This window comes from Manis pentadactyla, chromosome 12 (assembly GCF_030020395.1).
Source record: "Manis pentadactyla isolate mManPen7 chromosome 12, mManPen7.hap1, whole genome shotgun sequence".
Classification (NCBI taxonomy): domain Eukaryota; kingdom Metazoa; phylum Chordata; class Mammalia; order Pholidota; family Manidae; genus Manis; species Manis pentadactyla.
Genome location: NC_080030.1, coordinates 14,355,419 through 14,382,478, shown reverse-complemented (window position 1 = coordinate 14,382,478; position 27,060 = coordinate 14,355,419). Strand labels below are relative to the sequence as shown.

Here is a 27,060-nt window from a genome sequence, read left to right as displayed (position 1 = left end):
ATGTACAATTAGCAATTAACTGGTCCCCAGTGAATGTACAACATGTGCTGGCACTAGTGCAGTCGGGAGCTGAATGTTCTCTGATTTATGGTAACCCTGCGGGTTTTCCTGGGACCCCCCTACTGTGATAGGTGGCTATGGGGGTAAGGCAGTTAAAAGTGAAGAAATCCCAAATCCCCCAGTGAATGGGGCATTTACCCCCAAAGCAGTACACTGTGTATATTTCTCCCATCCCTGAATATATTTTGGGGGTGGATATCCTGCAGGGCCTGTGGTTACAGACCACTGTAGGTGAGTTCAGACTGATGATGTGTGGTAAAGGCAGCTCGGAGGGGACATGCTAAGCACCCTCCTGTAGCTCTGCCTGTACTTCAGCAGGTAACAAATACTAAGCAGTATACATTGCCAGGGGGGCACAAAGAAATTGGAGAAACTCTACAGGAGCTGGACAAGGTGGGCATCATAAAGCACTCTCAAAGTCCTTTTAATTCCTTGGTGTGACCTATTATTATGTTGAGGGCCTTGCTGATGCTTTCTTCTCTATTGACATAACACAGGAAGTCAGAAACAGTTTGCCTTCCCATGGGAAGGCCAGCAGAGAATGTTGACTGTTCATCTACAGGGACACCTCCACAGTCCCACCCTGTGTCATGGACTTGTAGCCCAGGATGTGGCAGCATGGGAGAAACTTCCAATGGTGCATCTGGATCATTATATTGATGACATTATGCTCACACCTGATTCTCTTCCAGATTTAGAAGGGGCAGTTCCTAGACTGCTGCAAGATGTGCAGGAGAAAGGATGGGCTGTGAACAGCACCAAGGTTCAGGGACCTGGTTCGTGTATGAAATTTTGGGGGGTTGTCTGGTCGGGTAAAACTAAAGCTGTTTCTGAAGCAGTTATAGACAAGGTCCAGGCTTTCCCCACCCCTACCACTGTGGCAGTATTACAAGTGTTTTTGGGGTCTTTTGGGCTACTGGAGAGTGTTTATCCCACACTTGGCACAAATTCTGAAGCCGTTATACCGGTTGGTACGAAAGGGCATCAGGTGGGACTGGAATGAGACATGTGCAGCTGTTTTTACTGCTTTTACTGCTGCCAAGCAAGCAGTCAAGGCCGTATAGGCCTTGAATATAATGGAACCATCAAGGCCATGTGAACTAGATGTTCACGTAACCGAAGATGATTATGGATGGGGTCTTTGGCAGCGGCTTGAATGGACACGCCAACCTATTGGATTCTGGTCACAGCTATGGAAAGGAGCAGAGGTCTTGTACATCTTGATAGAGAAGCAACTGGCTGCTGTGTACCTCACCTTGCTGGCTATGGAGCCCATTGCTAGAACAGCTCCAACCAAGGTAATAACAACCTATCTCATCGTGGGGTGGGTGTGAGACTGGACCCAAAGGCCGTGGAGTGGCGTGGCACAGACATCTACACTGGCCAAATGGGTCGCATATTTAAAGCAGCACAGCACCCTCTCTACTACTCGTTAAGTGGAGAACTCCAACGCTTATTGGGGCCAGTGACCTATACCAGTGGAAAACAGGAAGAACTTGCTTTTCACCCCTTGGTAGCCGAGACTCCTTATCAGAATAGAAAAGCCCCTATACCTGAAGATGGTTGGTACACAGCTCCAGTCATGGGCAGACCCGAAGTGGAGGGCTGTGGCTTTCCATCCTAAGACTGAGACAGTATGGATGGAGGATGGGAAGGGGAAGAGCAGCCAGTGGGCTGAGCTGTGGGCAGCATGGCTCGTGATCACCCAGGAGCCTTCCCCAATAGTTGTCTGCACTGACAGCTGGGCAGTCTATTGGGGCTTGATCCTGTGGCTACCGACATGGTATCATGCCAACTGGATGGTTGGTTGGTCATTGGCCCCTTTGGGGACAAGAGTTGTGGCAAGACCTATGGGCCTCTGGTCAGACTAAGACTGTTACTGTATATCATGTGACTGGCCATTTGCCTTTGGCCTCCCCAGGGAACGATGACGCAGACACACTGGCCCAGGTGTGCTGGCTAGAAGGAAAGCCTGCCTCTGATGTGGCCCAATGGCTACACCAGTGTTTGTTGCACGTGGGGCAAAAGACAATGTGGACTGTTAGGAATGAGTAAACAAGTGTAGAAATGTATTTCATGCTGCATAGGCAGAATCCTCTGGCTTGAGGATTATCATGATTTTATTGCTGTTGCTACTGTATGTCATTAGTTTGGTCACTATGCTCCAGTTTTATCGCCCAGGGACCATTGTGGAAGAAGGGGAACACGTAGATTGTAAGGCGAGATTTCTAGAGGGGTGGCCTGTGGGTAAAATTGTAACATTTCCAGAGTTTCTTGCCAGCAGAGCCCAGGCGTGCCTTGGGTTCTCTAAGAGGCACTTGGTACTCCAAGTCCCACAGCAACATGGGACAATAGTAAGGGGGCCAATACCCCTTGTCAGGTGGCAAATAGACTATATTGGGCCTCTTCCCATATTAGAAGGACATCGGTATGCCATAACTTGTGTGGACACGGCTACTGGACTATTGGTTGCTTTTCCTTCATGTCGTGCAGATCAGCAAACTACCAAGAGGGGCCTGGAGCGTCTCTTTGCAGCCTATGGCCTGCTGCAGGTGGTTGAGAGTGATCAAGGCACCCACTTTACTGGACATGCGTTACAAGAATGGGTGCAGCAATTAGGAATAAAGTGGAAATTTCACATACCATATAATCCTACCAGGGCAGGCATGATAGAGAGGTACAATCGTTTGTTGAAATCTGGCCTGAAGTCAGACACCAATAGTCTATGGGGCTGGTCAGTTCACCTGTGGACAGTGCTGTGGCGTTTGAATGAGAAGCCACATAAAGGAGCCTTGAGCCCTGTGGATACGCTCACATGCCTTGCTGCCTCTCTGATACAATTGTATGTCCAAACCAAAGAAGAGTTATTGAAACCAGGATATTGCCAGCAGAGAAATATTCTGCTGCCAGCCCCTACTGCATTAAGCCCTGGAGACACTGTTGAATGGACCTGGCCCTGGACATTTTGACACATGGACCAGCAATGGCTGGCCCTTCTGGCACCTTGGGAGAAAGGCCTGGAAGCTGGCCTCCTGTGTGTTCCTGGAGTAACAGCTGAATGGCCCCCAAAGGTCATGGTAGTGTACCCAAAGCATCCAGGAGATGAGTATCTTGTGAGGAAGTTTTGTTTTATCTTTATGGCCAGCGCATGTACCTCTCATAGCCCTGTAACTCCCACAGGGAGGGGGGTGAAAGTCTCATATACTAGACCAGGATGAGATCTCATTCCTGCCACTGTTTTGTTACAAGACCACCTTCTTGCATGTATCCTACCTGATGGACAAGATTTGCCTATGCTGGTATCATTAAAACATATATCTTATCACCCTTGAGGTTATTTTCTCCTACAGTCCTTGTAGCCTGAATGTGCCCCCTGGCTGCAGTTGCTGTGTGATGACTGCTCTGAACCCTCAGCTACTGCTGCCTATGGAATGGATGGGCTATGGACTTAATCTGCATGGAACTTTGAACCCAGCTGAATCCTCTGGCTTGAGAATTATCATGATTGTGTTGCTGTTGTCAAGAAAAAAGTGCCTAAAGAGAGGCTTGACTCTGTCTAATGTTTGGCAACATGGTTGTTAGGAATGAGTAAACAAGTGTAGAAATGTATTTTGTGCTGCATAGGCAGAATCCTCTGGCTTGAGGATTATCATGATTTTATTGCTGTTGCTACTGTATGTCATTTAGTTTGGTCACTATGCTCCAGTTTTCTTGCCCAGGGACCATTGTGGAAGGGGAACAAGTAGATTGTAAGGCGAGATTTCTAGAGGGGTGGCCTGTGGGTAAAATTGTAACATTTCCAGAGTATTTCCCCCGCTTAGCGTATTTGCATATCCTCAGGGGTGGAGAGAAGTTCATCTCCAGGTCAGTGGGTAATTACCTGGGCAACTGAGGGCGTGTCTGAACCTGATAGTTTAAGGGGAGGGGTTGGCTTCCTTGCGGGCTTCTTCCAGAGCAGAGGAGAGAGACAGCCCTGGACTGCAGTTTGTAAGCAATAAACGGGTTTTAAACTTTATCTCTCCCTTTTACTGATTTCAGTTTTTAGAGGTATTTTGCCCCAGGATTTCTCCTCCCTGGACTTATGGTACTATGAAAAATTATGTCAATAAATAGCACAACCGAGAATAAAAAAATTCCTACAAAAATACAACCTTCCAAGATTGACCCAGGAAGAAACAGAAAATCTGAACACACCGATTACCAGCAATGAAATAAAATTGGAAAAAACTCCCCCCAAATAAAATTCCAGGTTCAGATGGCTTCACAGATGAATTCTACTACACATTTAAAGAAGAGCTAATACCCACCCTTCTTAATGTATTCCAAAAAGTAGAAGAGGAGGGAATACTTCCAAACTCATTCTATGAGGCCAGCTTCACTTCAATACAAAACCAGACAAACACAAAAATAGAAAATTACAGACCACTACCCCTGATGAACATAGATACAAAAATCCTCAACAGAATATCAGCAAACTGAATTAAAAAATACATCAAAAGCATCATTCATCATGACCAAGTGGGATATATCTCAGGGATGCGAGTTTATAAATGAGACAATGTGATACATCCCATTAAAGAAAGAAAGGATAAAAACCACATGATCATCTCAATAGATGCTGAAAAAGCATTTGCCACAATTCAATATACATTCATGATAAACACTCAACAAAATGGGTATAGAGGGTATGTACCTCAACATGACAAAAGCCATATATGACGAACCTACCACCAACATCATACTTAACAGTGAAAGGCTGAAGGTCTTTCCTCTAAGATTGGGAACAAGACAGGGAAGCCCACTCTCACTACTTTATTCAATATAGTACTGGAGGTCCAGACAACACAAAGAGATAAAAGGCATCCAAATTGGTAAGGAAGAAGTGAAACTCTCACTATTTGCAGATGACATGATATCCATAGAAAACCCTAAGGAATCCACCAAAAAACTACTAGAACTAACTGAATTTAGCAAAGTTGCAGGACAGAAAATTAATACACAGAAACCTGTTACATTCCTATATACTAACAATGAACTAGCAGAAAGAGAAATCAGGAAAGCAACTCCATTTACAATTGCATCAGAAAGAAGAAAATACCTAAGAATAAACCTAACCAAGGAGGTGAAAGACCTACACTCTGAAAACTAAAGGACCTCCGGTTCCCAGCCCATGAATAACCAACAGCATGACACCCGGACGGGCTCTTCCCTCCTGGGTGAGACTTCCAGGGCATGTGGGAGGGTGTGCTGAGGGCCAGACGGAGCCTCTGTGGGGGTACTCATCGTTGCCTGTCCTCCATCTTCTCTGTTTTATCCCAAGGAACTTCATATACAAAACAGTACAATGCCTTGAACATTATCTAACCAACATTAATACCTGGGAAATAACTTTCAGTGAGGTATCTTGTGCTTTGAAGAGCTACTATCTGCCAACTTGGAGAGGTCTCACAGAGGGAAAAGTATACAAGTGGATACTTGCTGTCGATCTGGATTCCTTGCTCACCAGAACAGGCCCCACTCACCACAAGGGGTTCAAGTGGATTCCCCATGTTAGAGGGCTGCCCTAACACCCCCACTCCTGAGGTGCAGAAGCCTGTGATTTACTGGAAAATGTAGTGACAGTGACATCCCCATCTGCTTCCCCTTTTACAGAGGAAAGGAATGGATCATCCAGTACACTGGATAATCCAGAGAAGACAAGTTTTCTTTCAGTGACACTTGAAAAGCTCCTCTAAATCTTTGTACAGAAACACAGCAATATAGGGGTTACTGATACTGTCACATGGTGCTGTAGGTGAAAATAAATGTAATACATCTGTGTAAGGGGAGGTGGTGCCTTCCCTTCAACATGTGCACGTTTCTTCCTCCCTTTGGATATATTCAACAGGAGTGGAAATGTCTATGTACAGAGACTTCCAAACGACTTACATCCTAATAGGAAACATTAGAGAATACGAGTGTCCAAATTATTTAACAATACTATACAACATATCATATGTCCATTTAAATAAACCCGTGATTTATACATTAAGATTTCACCTATCTTAGTACATTTCACGTTATTTCAATCTTCTTACACTGTCCCTACCCTTCGACATACCTAGTTCATCTCACTCACTTTACTTTCTGACATTGGTTTTCCTCATTTGCTATTCCATTATTTCCTCTATGAACTTGTGTACTTGCAATCATAAACAAATATTTCTGCAGCGACAGTAATGATTAGATCATGAATTCTTCATGTAAGGTAGTCTAATAAAATAATTTCTTTTACCACTTTCCTAATGCTAATTAATACCTTAGAACATTTTCAATTCTCCTACCCTTCCTGACTTTTATTACTGTTATCATGCACTTTAATTCTACATGGTCTGATCTCCATGAGAGCTCACTCTAGAACTCACAGACTAACATTCACCTCTTTTCATAAATTGCCTTGTCCTTTCCTCTTCATTTCTCCCTGCATTGCCGGTTTTCAACTTGGAGTTACTTTCCCTTGGACTTTAGAACTCACTCTAGTAGTTCTTCTAATTCAAGGCTGCCAACTATGAAGTGTCTCACTTTAACTTTTTCTTAAAACATCTTTGTGGTTAATACTCCTGAAGGGTGTAGAATTCTGGTTTGACATGAAAATTTCTTGGGGCATTTTAAAAATGGTGCTCTGTTGATGTATCTACCTTATGCATATATGTTTAGACATCACCTGTCAGCCTTTTTCTTGCTTATTTGGCCTCTGATTTCCCTGAAGTCTTTTACGTTAATTCTGGTTTTTCTATCATACTGTAACCCCTTATGGTTTATACAGTGTAGATATTGTGCTTAGGGAATCTTAACTGCATGTGTGGATTGCTGTCCTTTATCAGCGGGGAGCATGCTGTGTATTTTCACCTGTGGTATCAATTCCTTACCCCGCATTCCCTCTGCTCCTCTTTCAGTCACATCCCACTTCTCCTTCCACTCTGTCCTGACATCTCCAGTATTGTTCACACAGCGCTTTTGTTGAGATATTGGTTCTTCAACTGTCTTGCCATTCAGGAATCCAGCCTTTGCTGGAATCAATCACTTCTTAAATTAACTTCTTAATTTAAGTTCTAACATAAACACAAAATACACCATTAATTTGGAACACAGCAGAGCTCTTTCACAATGAGGAGAAAAACATTTCCTTCCTCATACAGAGAAACACAGAGAGGAGAAAATGACAACCTGGATCACACTAAGATATATTATGAGCTGGTTTTTATCAAAGTTCACCAGTGAGATAGAGCAGTGGAAAGCCTGAGTGGGAGAGACTCAAATTACCTGCATCTGCTAAAGGACATCAAGCCAAATTAGGTAAATAATTTCATCCAATAAAACAAAGTACTGAAAGCCCACTAGAAAAATATGGCCAAAGCTAGAATAGACATTAGATAAAAGAGGATAAGCAAATAACTGAAGTGTTTTTAAAAAGCTTTACCCTGTTTAATTTCAGGGAAATGCTAATAAAAGTTGCAATGAGCTGTTTTAAGACAGAAATCAGGTTAGATGAATGAAAAAATACCAGGAATACCACATGCTCTCCAGGTTCTGGAACAATCAGATCATTCATGTCGGGCTAGTCAGAATTTAAATTGGTAGAACCTCTTTGGAAAACAGCCGGCATCTACTAAGGCTGTGTACCTGCCTACAGTGGTCCCTGCACACAAACATCCCCAATATTGTGCACCTGTTCGGTCCAAACAACCAGAGACAAAATCACTGTTCTAGAAACTAACCAAATGCTCACAAACAGGGAATGGATATACACAGCACTTTCTGCACCCCATGGAACCCTACACAGCAACCAGAATTGACAAATAATTACTGACAGAGGAAGAATCTCCCACATCAACTGTTGAGACACAGACAGATGCCGACACAGCCCAAGGATATACAAGGATTCCGATTTTTCTACATCCCTGCCAACACTTCTTTTTATAATAGCCATTCTACATGAGGAGTGATTATATATTGGTTTTGACTTACAGTTCTCTGATTATTAGTAATGTTGAACTTCTCTTCATGTGAATCTTTCCCATTTCTCTCTTTAAAGAAGTATCCAAGTTCTTAGCTCATGTTCCAATTCTTTTCCCTCCTGAGTTGTACAAATTACTTACATATTTTGGATATTACCCCTTATCAGATACACCATTTTCAAGTATTTTCCCCAATCTGTAGGTTGCTTTTCCATTTGATTATTTCTTTTGCAGTACAGAGCTCTTTAGTTTTATGCAGCCCCTCATTTGTTTTTGTTTGTTACCTGTGCTTTGGAGCATCTGACCTAAAGTGATCAGCAGATTCAATATTGTCCCCACAAATATCACAATGATTATTTTACAAAAATATTTAAAAAAAACCTAAGATTCAGATGGAACCACAAAACACCCAGAAGAGATAAACAATCTTGAGAAAGAAGACAATGGGAGGAACCACATTTCCTGACTGCAAACTATATTACAAGTTATAGTAACTAAATCAGTATGGTTCTGGCATAATGAATGATGCACATGTAACTCAACAGAACAGAAGAGAGAGAGCCCAGAAATAAATATATACAATCAACCAGTAAGGAACCAAGTGTAAATAGGAATGGGGAAAGGATAGAATCTTTGACAAATAATGCTGGGAAAACTGGATAAATCCGGTAAAGAGCTCTCCTGATAGCTTATGCCCTCTCCCCTTCACACCCTCTGCCTCTCTCTCTCTCACACACACACACACACACACACACACACATTAAATACCAGTGATCCTTTGCCATAACCTGGATGTATTAAATCCTGTATCTGCAGATACCCTGAAGTTTTAAGTGGAGTGTTTCCAGCAGGAAAGTAGAGGGCCAAAGAAGATGGGATAGGGAAACCTCAAGCTGGTCAGTGGGACTAGAAGCTGGGTCACCTCAGGGCTGTGCAGTCCTGGTAGGTGAGGTTAAGAGAGCTGTGCCTGGGTCCTGGCCAGGGCTGGGGACAGACATCCCTGTATCCAGAAGCCCCAGCCCAACCCAGCTGTGATCAGGAGGGCAGCCACACAGGCCCCCCAGAAGCCAGGCAGGAGAGAGGGAACAGCCTAGACTGAAATCCAGCTCTCCCACCGAGCATGGGGGGAGCTGTAAGGCAAGCAGTGACTACACAGCAGTGGGGGTGGGCCAAGTCCCCAACCAATTCAGGGAAAGGTAGAAGTGGGATTGCATTGTTATACTCTATGGTTCACATGCAGGTTATTTAGTAAATCAGGAAGAGACTTACAATAGCATTTTCTTTCTTTCTTTAAAAACCTCTGAAAACATCTTGTCAGAGAGGCCACATGACGGGACCCGGAGGTGTGCTGGCAGCCCCAGGTGCAGGGGAAGCTGGTCACTGCCCGAGCCTCCTCCGCAGCAGTCACATGGGACTCCTCCAGGCTCTGGCCCTGCCCCTGCCCTTCCTTTTCAATCCGACCCACCTTCAGGCCCCAGAGGACGAGCCAGCCCCTCCCTGGACCAGTCCTGTCCTCAGCTACCCAGCCCCTCAGCAGTGCCAGCTCCTTGCCTGCCTTTCAGCTCAGGTGAAGGATGGAGCTAAACACCGTCTGCGCTGCTGTTGCAGTGGTGAGGAGGATACCAGGGAGCAAGAATTCAGGGCAGACGGCAGCACGTGAGGAAGAGAGCAGAGCAACCGGAGTGCATTTTTGTGCAGCACACTCCTTGGTCTCAAACACGGATTCTTCACAGAAAAGCGATCATGCCTGTTGCAGCCCTTATATGTGGCATAGCATTCATACAACAGATAGAACAATAGTACCAGTGCAAACAGGCCTGACATTTGGAGACGCCAGTGTGGGGTGGGGACAGATTTACACTGATAACTCACTTGACCTATAAACTCATTACAAGCATTTTATATTGGTTCAGTTTGTCAACGTTATCTTATGACCAGAGTTTCTCCCAGAGTGATGTAACTCCGTTTTGCAGGCTGCCATTCAACCTTGCCAGGCTGCAAAAGCAGTGGTGATCTTGGCAAACTCAGAGCTTCACCCTTTGGGGCATGTGGTGTGCTTTGGCCGACAGGTACTATTTTCTTGGTCTGAGGCTCTATCTATTGAGGTATTAATAAAATGCTGGATCTCCCTCCAGGCATAACCCACTTATCCATCCCTGTACCCTAAGCTGTAATTTCCTCCTCTCTTCATTTGCCATTTATCTTTACCCAGATTTTTTTGCCTGTGGAGTGGACATCAGGTCTGGCTACAGTGCTGGTCCAGATGGCTGGCAGCAATACCAGTCTCACAAGTGCCTCCCCTCAGCCCCCTCCCACCCGAGGAAGGTAGGGTTACCAAGGAGCAGAGCCTGGGGGCTTTCCCGGCCACAGCTCTGCTATCAGTTCTGACCTGGCTACCTGGGGTCAAGGCACCATTCACCTCAGCAGGCGCTTAGGAATTATGGCATAAAGATTTAAGGGTGTGGTTACATCTTCTTGCTTAATTAGTAAAGTTCACTGCGCTGGCACCCTCAGAAGCAGCTGTGTTCCTGGAACCATTGAATGGGTTAGGAAAAAACAAAGTTGTGGTGGTGTGAGTAAGAACAGAACAGTGCACTAGCAACCGCTCCCAGACCCCCTTCCCCAGACCCCTGGAGAAGCAGAGGAACCTACCCTCCCTTAGCCGCCTCACGTTGAGTGTGAGCACCCGCTCTTGAAGGCATGTAAGCCAGCCCCTCGTGCCTTTATCTCCCATTTTACACAGCCAATGTTCCCACAGCCCGTTCCAATTTTCTATTAAACCATTGCTCTGAGAGTGACATGCAACACTGTACATCCGTCTGATGGGATGTTTCTCGGCCCACCGTGGAACAGCATGGTCGGTAAAGCGTGTCCCCTGGTCGGAGATGTAACCTGGCTGTCCAAACTGGTATAGAATCTTCAGTTCCAAACCTTAAACGGTGTCTTCAGCATTTCACCTACCACTGGGTATGCAAAGCATAGTCCCGAATAAGTGTCTACTCTGCTAACGACCCACTTACAGCCTCCGAGCGGTAGCAGCGTTGATCCAATCTCACCCACTGGCCAGCTATGTGCAGGGCGTGCCCACTGGGGAACTTTCCCCATAGCCAAATGCAGTGTCTGTCTCTTTAGCTGACAGTCGGAACAGGTCTTGCTGGCATTCCGTGCCTCACAGGGTGCAAGAGGAATACGCGTAGACTCAGCCTGTGCGGGCGCTGCTGCAGCTCCCCACAGCCACTCTTTGTATGGACCCCGACGGCTGCCTCCAAGGGCAGCACAAGCAGGCCCACCTGGTGGCTACAGTCACCTCCCACTCCTAGAAAGGCTTCTTCTGATGCAAACCAACATGGCCTGCTTTAACGTGCCCCTCAAATTCCCAGGGCAATATTCATATGGCCGTTGTCCACGTGGGCATTGCTTTCATAGTACAGTTTCCCATTTCCTGTCTACGTGGCCACACAGTCAGGCCAGTATCCACAGCCCCAAGTCATAGGAACCCCAGCACGAGGGGCTTTCCTCACTGCTCCATTCTCCCGTCACTGCCCAGAAAAGGGCATGGAATTCAGCCCACTGAGATCACGTTTATCTCCTTCCTCCCAGCCAGTCTTGCCATCCCCTGGTCTTACTGCAGCAGCCCTCCAACCAGGATACTGTCCATGCCTCCTGGAACTGCCCTCTGTAAACCAAGCAGCTCTGTTGTTCAGCTGAGAGCTGCTCCTAGGGCACCGTCCATGCAGTTCCCCGGGGGCTCCAGTGTCGGTCCCAGAGGAGATGAGGCTGCTTGCTCGTGGATCCATGGGCGCCTCCTTGCATCCTCCTGGCAGCCTGCCCCTGCAGGAACGATATCAGTTTGATTATGGGACTCTTCTCGGCTCTGTTTTCCCCATTAGGGTGTTTCTCTGACATCACCCAACACGTATGGGTATCTCAGGTTTCAAAATTGTTTTACTTACTTCGGTCACTTAAGCAGTCTTGATTAATTCCCAACAGCATGTTCATAATTGTCTCCCAAGTGGTGTGTACCAGGCAGCACCATGTGGGAATTTTCTGGTCCAGAATCCCAAGGGTCACAGCTGGGAGGTGCTCGTTTTCTTTTTATTCCCACAAGCTGCAGTCTGCATGGGTGTGGGGGGCAGACACTTCCAAAATCCTGTCTCAGTGGGGGTCACAAGGGCCCGATGGTGTCAAGCACACAGCTGCCATGTATAGTTCTGATGTGGCCTGCTTCTGTTCAGGACCCCACTCAGATGCAGGTTTCTTTAATGGAGTCTTACACACAGGAGCTAGAAATAGTTCCCGGTGTGGAATGCGAGTCCTCCAAAACCCAAATAAATCAAGCAAGTGCTGGGCTTCTTGTTTGGACCTGGTGGGGGAGTGACAGCAGTTTATTGATAGTCACACTTCTGGAATATCCTGGGTGGCTCCTGCCCATGTTCTTCCTACGAATTTCACTGAGCAGGACCTTGGACCTTCGCTGGATTTATTAACCAGCCCTGGTTGGGCACGTATGTCCTTGTTGCATTCAAATGAGTCCTAGCCAGCTCCTCCGTTTCTGGTATTACCATAATGTCACCAACATCGTGTATTATTACACTCAAGCGTTGCGCCAAGTCCATATCCCTCCTGACCACGTGGTGACAATCAGCCGTGGAGCTCAGATCCCCGCCTAGCACAGCAGAGGCAAACTGGGATCCTTCCCACCTGAAGGCAAACCGGGCTCGGAGAAGAGAGCATCTGTAAGGTCCATCCAGGGGTACCAGCCTCCTCCAACCTGCTGTACTTTCTCTACGGCTGAGACCATGCCTGGAACTGCTGGGACCTTGGGCGGCACCCATTTCATTTAAGCTTGAATAGTCTCTATGTGCCATAAACCTCTGCACAGGCCACACAGGACTACTGCACAGCAGATCTGCAGACAGCAGCGCTCCAGCTTCCAGCATGGCACTCCTAAGAATGGTGATATGTTTGTCAAGTTCCAGCCATTCCCAATTTAGCATGTCCGACTAAACAGGCCTGAGGGTGGGGCTTACATGCCTTCTGTGTTACTGTATTAGGCAGGGGAAGCCAACCCCAGTCAGACACAGTATCCATCCCAATAATCCTTTCAGGTAAAGGGGACGCAACCACCTCAAGCAAAACGTGCTCAAACACTCAATTTTCATCCAAACTTCCACCTCAATACCATCAGCCACTGCATCTCCATATCCTCCCACTCTAACCTTAGCCCCTGCTAAGACTTCACCAACAGGTTTTGGTATCATAGTGCATTGGGCTCCTGTACCAAGGAGCCCCAGGGCCATTTTCCTCCTCCCCCTGGCCATTTTTCCCACATACATGCGAACGGTCTCAGGTCCCAGGCTGGGGTGCGGCCAGAAGACCCTGGCACTTTTGTCTATCTTTAGATTGATTAACCTGCCTGACCACCACTCCCGGGGATTCCCAGTCAGTTTCCTTATTGTAATCATGGACTTCAGGCTTTTTAAATTCCTCCGAACTGGGGTACACAGAGTGGAGTTTTTGGGCTGCTGTAATGTTGCAGCAACAACAGGGGTTCCCACCGGCTCACCCACTTTCTGGTACTGCTACATTAATACCTTTTTTCAACCCCAGCAGTGTCTGCTTGATTCACACAATTTTTCAATAACCATCTGAAAACTCCCACTCACTTGGCCCAAGTCCCTTCACTCTCCCCTTTGTCTCTCCCCATCTTCCTCGTTATGCTCTTGTTCCTGGTATCGTAAGACCCACGAGGGGAAGCTGAGGTAAGAAATCTGAGCAGCCTCCTCAAACTGCTCGATTTTGTAGCCGTCAGGTTACACGGGCTGCCATGTACTGGGGCCCTTAGCCTCAGCGCTCACCGTGACCTGTGTACCAGGACCATTCAGTGGGCGCCTACCTCGGTCACTGCAAAGCCAGTCCCACATAGGAAGCATTAGCAGCTCTTCCATCTGGGGTGCTCCATCTGCACTTAGAGGGGCGGCTGGGCAGTCCCCCTTCTCAGGACATACAGACCTCACAGTGGCTTTTACACAGTCCGCCAGGCAGGCTGTTCCCTCGGGAATAACCTCCCGTGTGTCTGGATCACTCCCAGACCCCTGTGACTGCCCAAGAGGGAGAGAGGGTCCCGCATCAGCCCAAACACGCCCTGCCACTCGGAGGCATTCAAAACCAGACACGGCCCCCAGGCTGGGGCCCTCACGATGCCCTTTACTAAAAATTCTTCAGGAAGCTGGGGACACCGGTCCACACAGGGAGCCAGTTCCCTTACACTATGTTCCCTGCTTTCACACATTTCCTGACTTTTGCCTCCTCCTACATTATTTTCTTGGCGACTTGAGGTCTTAGAGGTACTCTGTGTTGCTTGACATCATTTTCCCTTTCTAGGCGGCTTTGAGGCTCATGGCCGAGGCTCAGGTTGACCCAAATCCCAGCTTGGTTCTGCATCAAGCCCTGACCCAGCACTTTCTTTCATTTTCATTTTGACTATTACAGATAACAACAACCAGGGAAAGGATTATTTAGCCTGCTTCTTACTCATCTGCATTTCCTTACATAGCCACCAAGCCAACTCCTTAGGAGGTGGGTCCACTGCTATTTCTAAATTCCACTGCTAACTTTTACCTTTAGTAACCAATTTTAGGGCAGCTACTCCTTCATACCAAGGGTGAGTGGGCAGCCGTCCAGGCATCAAAGGTTCCTCATCCCCTGCCCTTCCATTCTTTCACTTCAAAAACCACATATTTCAGAGCACGTGGGCAATTCTAGCAAATCCCAGCACCGTGACACCAAATGTGTTTTCTCATACAAATCGTAGTACAACTCCTTTTGAGTTTGTGGACACGATTCCAAGATTGGGCGTGTGTGTGTGCATGTGTGTGTAATCTCACAGACACCAGGCAATTCTTAAACACTGGTAACGTGTCTACGAACTCAACTCAGTTCTAATGGCATCTGCCTGGAGACGGCACCAGATTTCCCAGGTGAAGGGCTCCATCCTACAAGACTCCCCACCTGCCCCTCCAGATGCCTGTCGCAGGCCCCAGTCAGTGACTTGTGCTTCTACAGAACTGGCTACAGATTGCAGGTTCCGATGTCCTCCCACTTAGATTTGATTAATTTGCTAGAGTGGTCACAGAACTCAGAAAAACACATTTAGCAGTTTAAAAACGGGTGCCCTAAAGAATGCAATTTAACAGCCAAATGAAGACACACGTAGGGCAAGCTCCCAAATAAAGGAGGTTCTATCCTTGCGGAGTTTGGGGCCTGGGGACTAGCTCTGTTACACACGGAATCCTTTTGGTTCCCCAAGCGAGGAAGCTCTCTCCGACAGAGAAGCAGGATCCCGAGAGAGATACCCATCTCATTGATGTTGCTGAGGGCTTCACTGTATAGTCATGACTGACTCTACCATTGGCTGATTCAACCTCCAGCCCCCACCATCAGGTGGGGTCTAAAAGTCTCTCATTAACATGACAAGACACAGACTTCACCTTTAAGGCTCTGCAGTGTTTTCAGGAAGTGTGGAAGAAGAAGAAATATACATGGCAATTATATATTTGGGTTACTGAATGACCAAGTATGCAAGTTGTATAATCATTATATGACAATATTCAAAATAATGTTTATAACTTGTGTTACGCTCACTGCTGTGCCAGGCCAGGGGAGTACAATCATGCAAGACCAGTCTTCTGCATGGAAGGAAGACCAAAGTAAACAAAATGAGGAAAAAGATAAATAAGACAAAATCCAGTTGTAAACAGTTACATTAAGTCACTAAACAGGGCACTGAGATAGCAGTTCATGACGGGAAGGAGGACCAGGCCAAAGGAAGTCATTTCCAGGAGGTCACATATAGGCTGAGACCGGAAAGGGGAATTTCAACAATACAATAAAAGGGTCATGCATCATGATGAAGTGGGATTTACTCTGGGGATGCAAGGATAGTTTAATATCCACAATTAATCAATTTGACACATTACAGCAACAAAATGAAGGATAAAAATATGATCATCTCAATACATGCAGAAAAACTTTTGACAAAATTCAATATACATTTATGATAAAAATTTGAAACAAAGTGGGTATGAACATAAAAACAGACATATATGACAAACCCACAGCTATCATACTCGACAGTGCAAAGTTGAAAGCTTTTTTCTGAGAACAGGAACAAGTCAAGGATACCCTCTTTTGCCATTTTTGTTCAACATTATACTCAAACTCCTAGCCATAGCAATTAGCCAAGAAAAATAAAAGATGTTCAAATTGGAAAGGAAGTATTAAAACTGTCACTATCTGCAGATGGCTTCATGCTATATGTAGAAAACTCAAAAGCATTCACCAAAAATGTATTAGAAGTAGTAAATGAATTCAAAAAAGGTGCAGGATACAAAATCAATATTCAAAAGTCTGTTGTGTTTCTATACACTAAGAATGATTGCAAAATGCAAGAAATTATAACATCATTCCTACTTACAAATGCCGCAGAAAGAATAAAATACCTAGGAATCAATTTAACCACAGAAGTAAAATAACCATATGCTCAAAACCACAAAATACTGATGAAATAAGCTGAACTACGCAAATAAGTGGAAAGATAAACCCCGCTCATGGATTGGAAGAATTAGTATTGTGATAATGTCCACACCATGGAAAGCAAACTACAGATTCAATGCAATCTCTGTCAAAGTACTCATAGCACAAGAAGATATTACAATGCTAGGAGCTACATTACCTATGCTATATTTCCATCCCTGTGACTAAATTATTTTATAATTTGAAGAATGTACCAAGTTATCCCCTTCACCAATAAAAAGAGAGTATAAAGAAGGTTAGAATCCTGAAAAAAAATACCTATCATATTCTTCACAGAACTAGAATAATCCCAAAATGTCTGTGGAACCACAAAAGACCCCAAACAGCCAAAGCAATACTGAGAAACAACGAAGCTGGAAGTATTATGCTCCCCAGTTTCTAACTATACTACAAAGCTGTAGTAATCAAAACATTATGGTATTGGCACAAAAAAACAGATCCTTATATCAGTGGAACAAAGTAAAGAGCCCATAATTAAATCCACACTTACATGGTCAGGTAGTTCACGACAAAGGAGGTAAGAATATATAATGGGAAAAAAATCTCCTCAATAAATGGTGTGGAGAGGAGGGGCGGAAGATGGCGGCGTGAGTAGAGCAGCAGAAATCTCCTCCCAAAACAACATATATCTATGAAAATATAACAAAGACAACCCTTCCTAGAATAAAGACCAGAGGACACAGGACAATATCCAGACCACATCCGCACCTGAGAGAACCCAGCGCCTCGCGAAAGGGGGAAGATACAAGCCCTGGCCCGGAAGGAGCCGAGCGTCCATCGCCCCAAATCCCGGCGGGAGAAGAATAGGCAGAGCGGGAGGGAGACGGAGCACAGGACTGCCGAACACCCAGCCCCAGCCATCCGGGCCAGAGTGCAGGGCCCTGGATACTAGGAAAACAGAGCAGCAAGAACAGTGAGCAGGCACCGGAGGCCGGGCGCCAGAGGACATAAGAAAAGCGAGCGACCAATTTTTTTTTTTTTTTTTTGCTGTTTTGTTTTGGCGAGTGCTTTTTGGAAGTCTTAAAGGGATAGGGCCCCCAATACTAGGGAAACAGGGCAGCAAGAACAGTGAGCGGGCACCGGTGGCCTGGCACCAGAGGACACCAGAAAAGCGAGTGCCCATTTTTTCTTTTTTTTGCTGTTTTGTTTTGGTGAGTGCTTTTTGGAAGTCTTAAAGGGATAGGGACCCCAATACTAGGGGAACAGGGCAGCAAGACCGGTGAGCAGAGGCCTGAGGCAGGCGCCAGAAAATAAAGAAAAACGAGCGGCCACCTTTTTTTTTTTTTTAATTAAATTAAAATTTTTTTTTTTCTTTGTGGTCGTTGTTTTGTTTTGCCAGGTACTTTTTGGAAGTCTTAAAGGGGCAGGGCGGGACACTTAATCCAGAGGTAGGGAATCCGGGGATCCCTGGGCACCCTAACCCCTGGGCTGCAGGGAGCAGGGAGGCCCCTTACGGAGATAAATAGCCTCCCAGCAGCTCCTGCTCCAACGCGACTCCACCATTTTGGAGCAGCTGCCCGAGCCAGGCCACGCCCACAGCAACAGCGGAGATTAACTCCATAGCAGCCGGGCAGGAAGCAGAAACCCTGTCTGCGTGCAGCTGCGCAGCACAAGCCACTAGAGGTCGCTGTTCTCCCAGGAGAGGAGGGCCACAAACCAACAAGAAGGGAAGTTCTTCCAGCCGTCACTTGTCCCAGCTCTGCAAACTATTCCTATCACCATGAAAAGGCAAAGCTACAGGCTGACAAAGATCACAGAGACAACACCAGAGAAGGAGACAGACCTAACCAGTCTTCCTGACAAAGAAGTCAAAATAAAAATCATAAACATGCTGACAGAGATGCAGAGAAATACGCAAGAGAAATGGGATGAAGTCCGGACGGAGATCACAGATGCCAGAAAGGAGATCGCAGAAATGAAACAAACTCTGGAAGGGTTTACAAGCAGAATGGATAGGATGCAAGAGGCCATTGATGGAATTGAAACCAGAGAACAGGAACACATAGAAGCTGACAGAGAGAGAGATAAAAGGATCTCCAGGAATGAAACAATGTTAAGAGAACTGTGTGACCAATCCAAAAGGAACAATATCCATATTATAGGGGTTACAGAAGAAGAAGAGAGAGGAAAAGAGATGGAAAGTATCTTAGAAGAAATAATTGCTGAAAACTTCCCCAAACTGGGGGAGGAAATAATCGAACAGACCACGGAAATACACAGAACCCCCAACAGAAAGGATCCAAGGAGGACAACACCAAGACACATAATAATTAAAATGGCAAAGATCAAGGACAAAGAAAGAGTTTTAAAGGCAGCTAGAGAGAAAAAGGTCACCTATAAAGGAAAACCCATCATGCTAACATCAGACTTCTCGACAGAAACCCTACAGGCCAGAAGAGAATGGCATGATATATTTAATACAATGAAACAGAAGGGCCTTGAACCAAGGATACTGTATCCAGCACGACTATCATTCAAATATGACGGTGGGATTAAACAATTCCCAGACAAGAAAAAAGGTGAGGGAATTTGCTTCCCACAAACCACCTCTACAGGACATCTTACAGGGACCGCTCTAGATGGGAGCACTCCTAGAAAGAGCACAGAACAAAACACCCAACATATGAAGAATCGAGGAGGAGGAATAAGAAGGGAGAGAAGAAAAGAATCTCCAGACAGTGTATATAACAGCTCAATAAGCGAGCTAAGTTAGGCAGTAAGATACTAAAGAGGCTAACCTTGAACCTTTGGTAACCACGAATTTAAAGCCTGCAATGGCAATAAAGACATATCTTTCAATAGTCACCCTAAATGTTAATGGACTGAATGCACCAATCAAAAGACATAGAGTAATAGAATGGATAAAAAAGCAAGACCCATCTATATGCTGCTTACAAGAAACTCACCTCAAACCCAAAGACATGTACAGACTAAAATTCAAGGGATGGAAAAACACATTTCAGGCAAACAACAGCGAGAAGAAAGCAGGGGTTGCGTACTAATATCAGACAAAATAGACTTCAAAACAAAGAAAGTAACAAGAGATAAAGAAGGACACTACATAATGATAAAGGGCTCAGTCCAACAAGAGGATATAACAATTCTAAATATATATGCACCCAACACAGGAGCACCAGCATATGTGAAACAAATACTAACAGAACTAAAGGGGGAAATAGACTGCAATGCATTCATTCTAGGAGACTTCAACACATCACTCACCCCAAAGGATAGATCCACTGGGCAGAAAATAAGTAAGGACACGGAAGCACTGAACAACACAGTAGAGCAGATGGACCTAATAGACATCTATAGAACTCTACATCCAAAAGCAACAGGATATACATTCTTCTCAAGTGCACATGGAACATTCTCCAGAATAGACCACATACTAGGCCACAAAAAGAGCCTCAGAAAATTCCAAAAGATTGAAATCCTACCAACCAACTTTTCAGACCACAAAGGCATAAAACTAGAAATAAACTGTACAAAGAAAGCAAAGAGGCTCACAAACACATGGAGGCTTAACAACACGCTCCTAAATAATCAATGGGTCAATGACCAAATCAAAATGGAGATCCAGCAATATATGGAAAAAAATGACAACAACAACACTAAGCCCCAACTTCTGTGGGATGCAACAAAAGCAGTCTTAAGAGGAAAGTATATAGCAATCCAAGCATATTTAAAAAACGAAGAACAATCCCAAATGAATGGTCTAATGTCACAATTATCGAAATTGGAAAAAGAAGAACAAATGAGGCCTAAGGTCAGCAGAAGGAGGGATATAATAAAGATCAGAGAAGAAATAAATAAAATTGAGAATAAAACAATAGCAAAAATCAATGAAACCAAGAGTTGGTTCTTCGAGAAAATAAACAAAATAGATAAGCCTCTAGCCAGACTTATCAAGAAGAAAAGAGAGTTAACACAAATCAACAGTATCAGAAACGAGAAAGGAAAAATCACGACGGACCCCAACAGAAATACAAAGAATTATTAGAGAATACTATGAAAACCTATATGCTAACAAGCTGGGAAACCTAGGAGAAATGGACAACTTCCTAGAAAAATACAACCTTCCACGATTGACCCAGAAAGAAACAGAAAATCTAAACAGATCAATTACCAGCAACAAAATTGAAGCGGTAATCAAAACACTACCAAAGAACAAAACCCCCGGGCCAGATGGATTTACCTCGGAATTTTATCAGACATACAGGGAAGACATAATACCCATTCTCCTTAGAGTTTTCCAAAAAATAGAGGAGGAGGGGATACTCCCAAACTCATTCTATGAAGCTAACATCACCCTAATACCAAAACCAGGCAAAGACCCCACCAAAAAAGAAAACTACAGACCAATATCCCTGATGAACGTAGATGCAAAAATACTCAACAAAATATTAGCAAACCGAATTCAAAAATACATCAAAAGGATCATACACCATGACCAAGTGGGATTCATCCCAGGGATGCAAGGATGGTACAACATTCGAAAGTCCATCAACATCATCCACCACATCAACAAAAAGAAAGACAAAAACGACATGATCATCTCCATAGATGCTGAAAAAGCATTTGACAAAGTTCAACATCCATTCATGATAAAAACTCTCAGCAAAATGGGAATAGAGGGCAAGTACCTCAACATAATAAAGGCCATCTATGATAAACCCACAGCCAACATTATATTGAACAGCGAGAAACTGAAAGCATTTCCTCTGAGATCGGGAACTAGACAGGGATGCCCACTCTCTCCACTATTATATAACATAGTACTGGAGGTCCTAGCCACGGCAATCAGACAAAACAAAGAAATACAAGGAATCCAGATTGATAAAGAAGAAGTTAAACTGTCACTATTTGCAGATGACATGATACTGTACATAAAAAACCCTAAAGACACCACCCCAAAACTACTAGAACTGATATCGGAATACAGCAAAGTTGCAGGATACAAAATCAACACACAGAAATCTGTGGCTTTCCTATACACTAACAATGAACCAACAGAAAGAGAAATCAGGAAAACAACTCCATTCACAATTGCATCAAAAAAAATAAAATACCTAGGAATAAACCTAACCGAAGAAGTGAAAGACTTATATTCTGAAAACTACAAGTCACTCTTAAGAGAAATTAAAGGAGACACTAACAGATGGAAACGCATCCCATGCTCGTGGCTAGGAAGAATTAATGTCGTCAAAATGGCCATCCTGCCCAAAGCAATATACAGATTTGATGCAATCCCTATGAAACTACCAGCAACATTCTTCAATGAACTGGAACAAATAATTCAAAAATTCATATGGAACCACCAAAGACCCCGAATAGCCAAAGCAATCCTGAGAAAGAAGAATAAAGTAGGGGGGATCTCACTCCTCAACTTCAAGCTCTATTATAAAGCCATAGTAATCAAGACAATTTGGTACTGGCACAAGAACAGAGCCACAGACCAATGGAACAGACTAGACAATCCAGACATTAACCCAGACATATATGGTCAATTAATATTTGATAAAGGAGCCATGGACATACAATGGCAAAATGACAGTCTCTTCAACAGATGGTGCTGGCAAAACTGGACAGCTACATGTAGGAGAATGAAACTGGACCATTGTCTAACCCCATATACAAAAGTAAACTCAAAATGGATCAAAGACCTGAATGTAAGTCATGAAACCATTAAACTCTTGGAAGAAAACATAGGCAAAAACCACTTAGACATAAACATGAGTGACCTCTTCTTGAACATATCTCCCCGGGCAAGGAAAACAACAGCAAAAATGAACAAGTGGGACTATATTAAACTGAAAAGCTTCTGTACAGCAAAAGATACCATCAATAGAACAAAAAGGAACCCTACAGTATGGGAGAATATATTTGAAAATGACACATCCGATAAAGGCTTGACATCCAGAATATATAAAGAGATCACACGCCTCAACAAACAAAAAAACAAATAACCCAATTAAAAAATGGGCAAAGGAACTGAACAGACGGTTCTCCAAAAAAGAAATACAGATGGCCAACAGACACATGAAAAGATGCTCCACATCGCTAATTATCAGAGAAATGCAAATTAAAACTACAATGAGGTATCACCTCACACCAGTAAGGATGGCTGCCATCCAAAAGACAAACAACAAAAAATATTGGTGAGGCTGTGGAGAAAGAGGAACCCTCCTACACTGCTGGTGGGAATGTAAGTTAGTTCAACCATTGTGGAAAGCAGTATGGAGGTACATCAAAATGCTCAAAACAGACCTACCATTTGACCCAGGAATTGCACTCCTAGGAATTTACCCTAAGAATGCAGCAATCAAGAATGAGAAAGATCAGTGCACCCCTATGTTTATCGCAGCACTATTTACAATAGCCAAGAATTGGAAGCAACCTAAATGTCCATCAATAGATGAATGGATAAAGAAGATGTGGTACATATACACAATGGAATACTACTCAGCCATAAGAAAAGGGCAAATCCAACCATTTGCAGCAACATGGATGGAGCTGGAGGGTATTATGCTCAGTGAAACAAGCAAAGCGGAGAGAGAGAAATACTAAATGATTTCAGTTATTTGTGGAATATAAGAACAAAAGAAAAACTGAAGGAACAAAACAGCACCAGAATCACAGAACTCAAGAATGGACTAACAGAGGCGGAGCCAACATGGCGGCGTGAGTAGGACAGTGGGAATCTCCTCCCAAAAACATATATACTTTTGAAAATACAACAAACACAACTAGCCCTAAAAGAGAGACCAGAAGACGCAGGACAGTGGCCAGACTGCAGCTACACCAGCGAGAACCCAGCGACTGGTGAAAGGGGTAAGATACAAGCCCCGGCCCGGCGGGACCCGAGCGCCCCTCCCCCCAGCTCCCGGCGGGAGAACAATAGGCAGAGCGGGAGGGAGACGGAGCCCAGGACTGCCGAACACCCAGCCCCAGCCATCCGGGCCAGAGCGCAGACACAGTACATGCCCAGGGGGCCCTGGATACTGGGGGAACAGGGAGTAAGACCTCTGAGCGGGTGCCGAAGCTGATGCCCCTGTGACAAAGAAAAGCGGGGGCTTTTTGAAAGTCTTAAAGGGACAGGGACTTAACAGCTTGATGGAAACAACCCAGGTCACAGTACAGAAGCTGGAAATTACAGGGAAAACCGGGTGCACTAACCCCCTGGGCAACAGCTCCGAGACCCCTCACGGAGGCAAACAGTCAAGCAGCCCCCCCATCCATCACCCCACCGGGCGCTGCGAAAGCAGAGAAGCAGCCTGAGACAAATTCCGCCCACAGAAAGGGAAATTTCTCCCTCCCGGCCAGGCAAGACACAAAGACCCACTCTACACGCAATTACCCAACACAAGCCACTAGGGGTCGCAGTTGCCCCAGTAAAGAAAGGCCAGTAGTAAGTGAAAATTTTGGCCCTCCCAGCTGACAGTCAATAGCACCTGTCAACATGAAAAGGCAAAAAAATATGATCCAGACAAGACTAACCCAGACAGCTTCGGCATCTGCTACATCTTCCCCTGAGAAGGAATCTGGGGAGATAGATTTAGCCAGTCTACCTGAAAAAGAATTCAAAACAAAAGTCATAACCATGCTGATGGACTTGCAGAGAAATATGCAAGAACTAAGGAAGGAGAATTCAGAAATAAAACAAGCTCTGGAAGGACTTCAAAACAGAATGGACGAGATGCAAGAGACCATTAATGGACTAGAAAACAGAGAACAGGAACGCAGAGAAGCTGATGCAGAGAGAGATAAAAGGATCTCCAGGAATGAAAGAATTTTAAGAGAGCTGAGCGATCAATATAAAAGGAATAATATAAGAATCATAGGCATTCCAGAAGAAGTAGAGAGAGAAAAGGGGATAGAAAATGTCCTTGAAGAAATAATTGCTGAAAATTTCCCCAAACTAGGGGAAGAAATGGCCTCTCAGACCACAGAGGTACACAGAACTCCCATGACAAGGGATCCAAGGAGGGCAACACCAAGACACATAATAATTAAAATGGCAAAGATCAAAGACAAGGACAAAGTATTACAAGCAGCCAGAGAGAAAAAAAAGGTTACCTACAAAGGAAAACCTATCAGGCTATCATCAGACTTCTCAACAGAAACCCTACAGGCCAGAAGAGAATGGCATGATATACTTAATGCAATGAAACAGGAGGGCCTCGAACCAAGACTACTGTATCCAGCACGAATATCATTTAAATATGAAGGAGGGATTAAACAATTCCCAGACAAGCAAAAGTTGAGGGAATTTGCCTCCCACAAACCACCTCTACAGGGCATCCTACAGGGACTGCTCTAGATGGGAGCACTCCTAAAAAGAACACACAACAAAACACCCAACATATGAAGAAGGGAGGAGAAGGAATAAGAAGGGAGAGAAATAAAGAATCATCAGATTGTGTTTATAATAGCTCAACAAGCGAGTTAAGTTAGACAGTAAGACAGTAAAGAAGCTAACCCTAAACCTTTGGTAACCACAAACTTAAAGCCTGCAATGGCAATAAATTCATACCTTTCAATAATCACCCTAAATGTAAATGGACTGAATGCACCAATCAAAAGACACAGAGTAATAGAATGGATAAAAAAGCAAGATCCATCCATATGCTGCTTACAAGAGACTCACCTCAAACCCAAAGACGCGCACAGACTTAAAGTCAAGGGATGGAAAAAGATATTTCAAGCAAACAACAGAGAGAAGAAAGCAGGTGTTGCAATTCTGGTATCAGACAAAACAGACTTCAAAATAAAGAAAGTAACAAAAGACAAAGAAGGACATTACATAATGATAAAGGGCTCAGTCCATCAAGAGGATATAACCATTATAAATATATATGCACCCAATACAGGAGCACCAACATACCTGAAACAAATATTATCAGAACTAAAGGAGGAAATAGAATGCAATGCATTCATTCTAGGAGACTTCAACACACCACTCACTCCGAAGGACAGATCCACCAGACAGAAAATAAGTAAGGACACAGAGGCACTGAACAACACACTAGAACAGATGGACCTAATAGACATCTACAGAACTCTACATCCAAAAGCAACAGGATACACGTTCTTCTCAAGTGCACATGGAACATTCTCCAGAATAGACCACATACTAGGACACAAAAAGAGCCTCAGTAAATTCCAAAAGATTGAAATCCTACCAACCAACTTTTCAGACCACAAAGGCATTAAACTAGAAATAAACTGTTCAAAGAAAGCAAAAAGGCTCACAAACACATGGAGGCTAAACAACACGCTCCTAAATAATCAATGGATCAATGACCAAATCAAAATGGAGATCCAGCAATATATGGAAACAAATGACAACAACAACACTAAGCCCCAACTTCTGTGGGACGCAGCAAAAGCAGTCTTAAGAGGAAAGTATATAGCACTCCAAGCATATTTAAAAAAGGAAGAGCAATCCCAAATGAACGGTCTAATGTCACAACTATCAAAATTGGAAAAAGAAGAGCAAATGAGGCCTAAGGTCAGCAGAAGGAGGGACATAATAAAGGTCAGAGAAGAAATAAATAAAATTGAGAAGAATAAAACAATAGCAAAAATCAATGAAACCAAGAGCTGGTTCTTCGAGAAAATAAACAAAATAGATAAGCCTCTAGCCAGACTGATTAAGAGGAAAAGAGAGTCAACACAAATCAACAGTATCAGAAATGAGAAAGGAAAAATCACAACAGATCCCGCAGAAATACAAAGAATTATTAGAGACTACTATGAAAACCTATATGCTAACAAGCTGGGAAACCTAGGAGAAATGGACAACTTCCTAGAAAAATACAACCTTCCAAGACTGACCCAAAAAGAAACAGAAAATCTAAACAGACCAATTACCAGCAACGAAATTGAAGTGGTAATCAAAAAACTATCAAAGAACAAAACCCCCGGGCCAGATGGATTTACCTCGGAATTTTATCAGACATACAGGGAAGACATAATACCCATTCTCCTTAAAGTTTTCCAAGAAATAGAAGAGGAGGGGATACTCCCAAACTCATTCTATGAAGCAAACATCACCCTAATACCAAAACCAGGCAAAGACACCACCAAAAAAGAAAACTACAGACCAATATCCCTGATGAACGTAGACGCAAAAATACTCAACAAAATTTTAGCAAACCGAATTCAAAAATACATCAAAACCATCGTACACCATGACCAAGTGGGATTCATCCCAGGGATGCAAGGATGGCACAACATTCGAAAGTCCATCAATATCATCCACCACATCAACAAAAAGAAAGACAAAAACCACATGATCATCTCCATAGATGCTGAAAAAGCATTTGACAAAGTTTAACATCCATTAATGATAAAAACTCTCAGCAAAATGGGAATAGAGGGCAAGTACCTCAACATAATAAAG

General features: G+C 44.2%; 2 long non-coding RNA genes across 3 annotated transcripts in view; both read right to left on the bottom strand.

Moving 5' to 3' along the window:
• LOC130680073 (uncharacterized) overlaps positions 1 to 27,060 on the bottom strand; it is a 195,579-nt gene that overhangs the window by 26,577 nt on the left and 141,942 nt on the right. The window lies entirely within an intron of this gene.
• The window catches only part of LOC130680074 (uncharacterized), a 55,558-nt gene that overhangs the window by 19,595 nt on the left and 8,903 nt on the right, over positions 1 to 27,060 (bottom strand). The window lies entirely within an intron of this gene.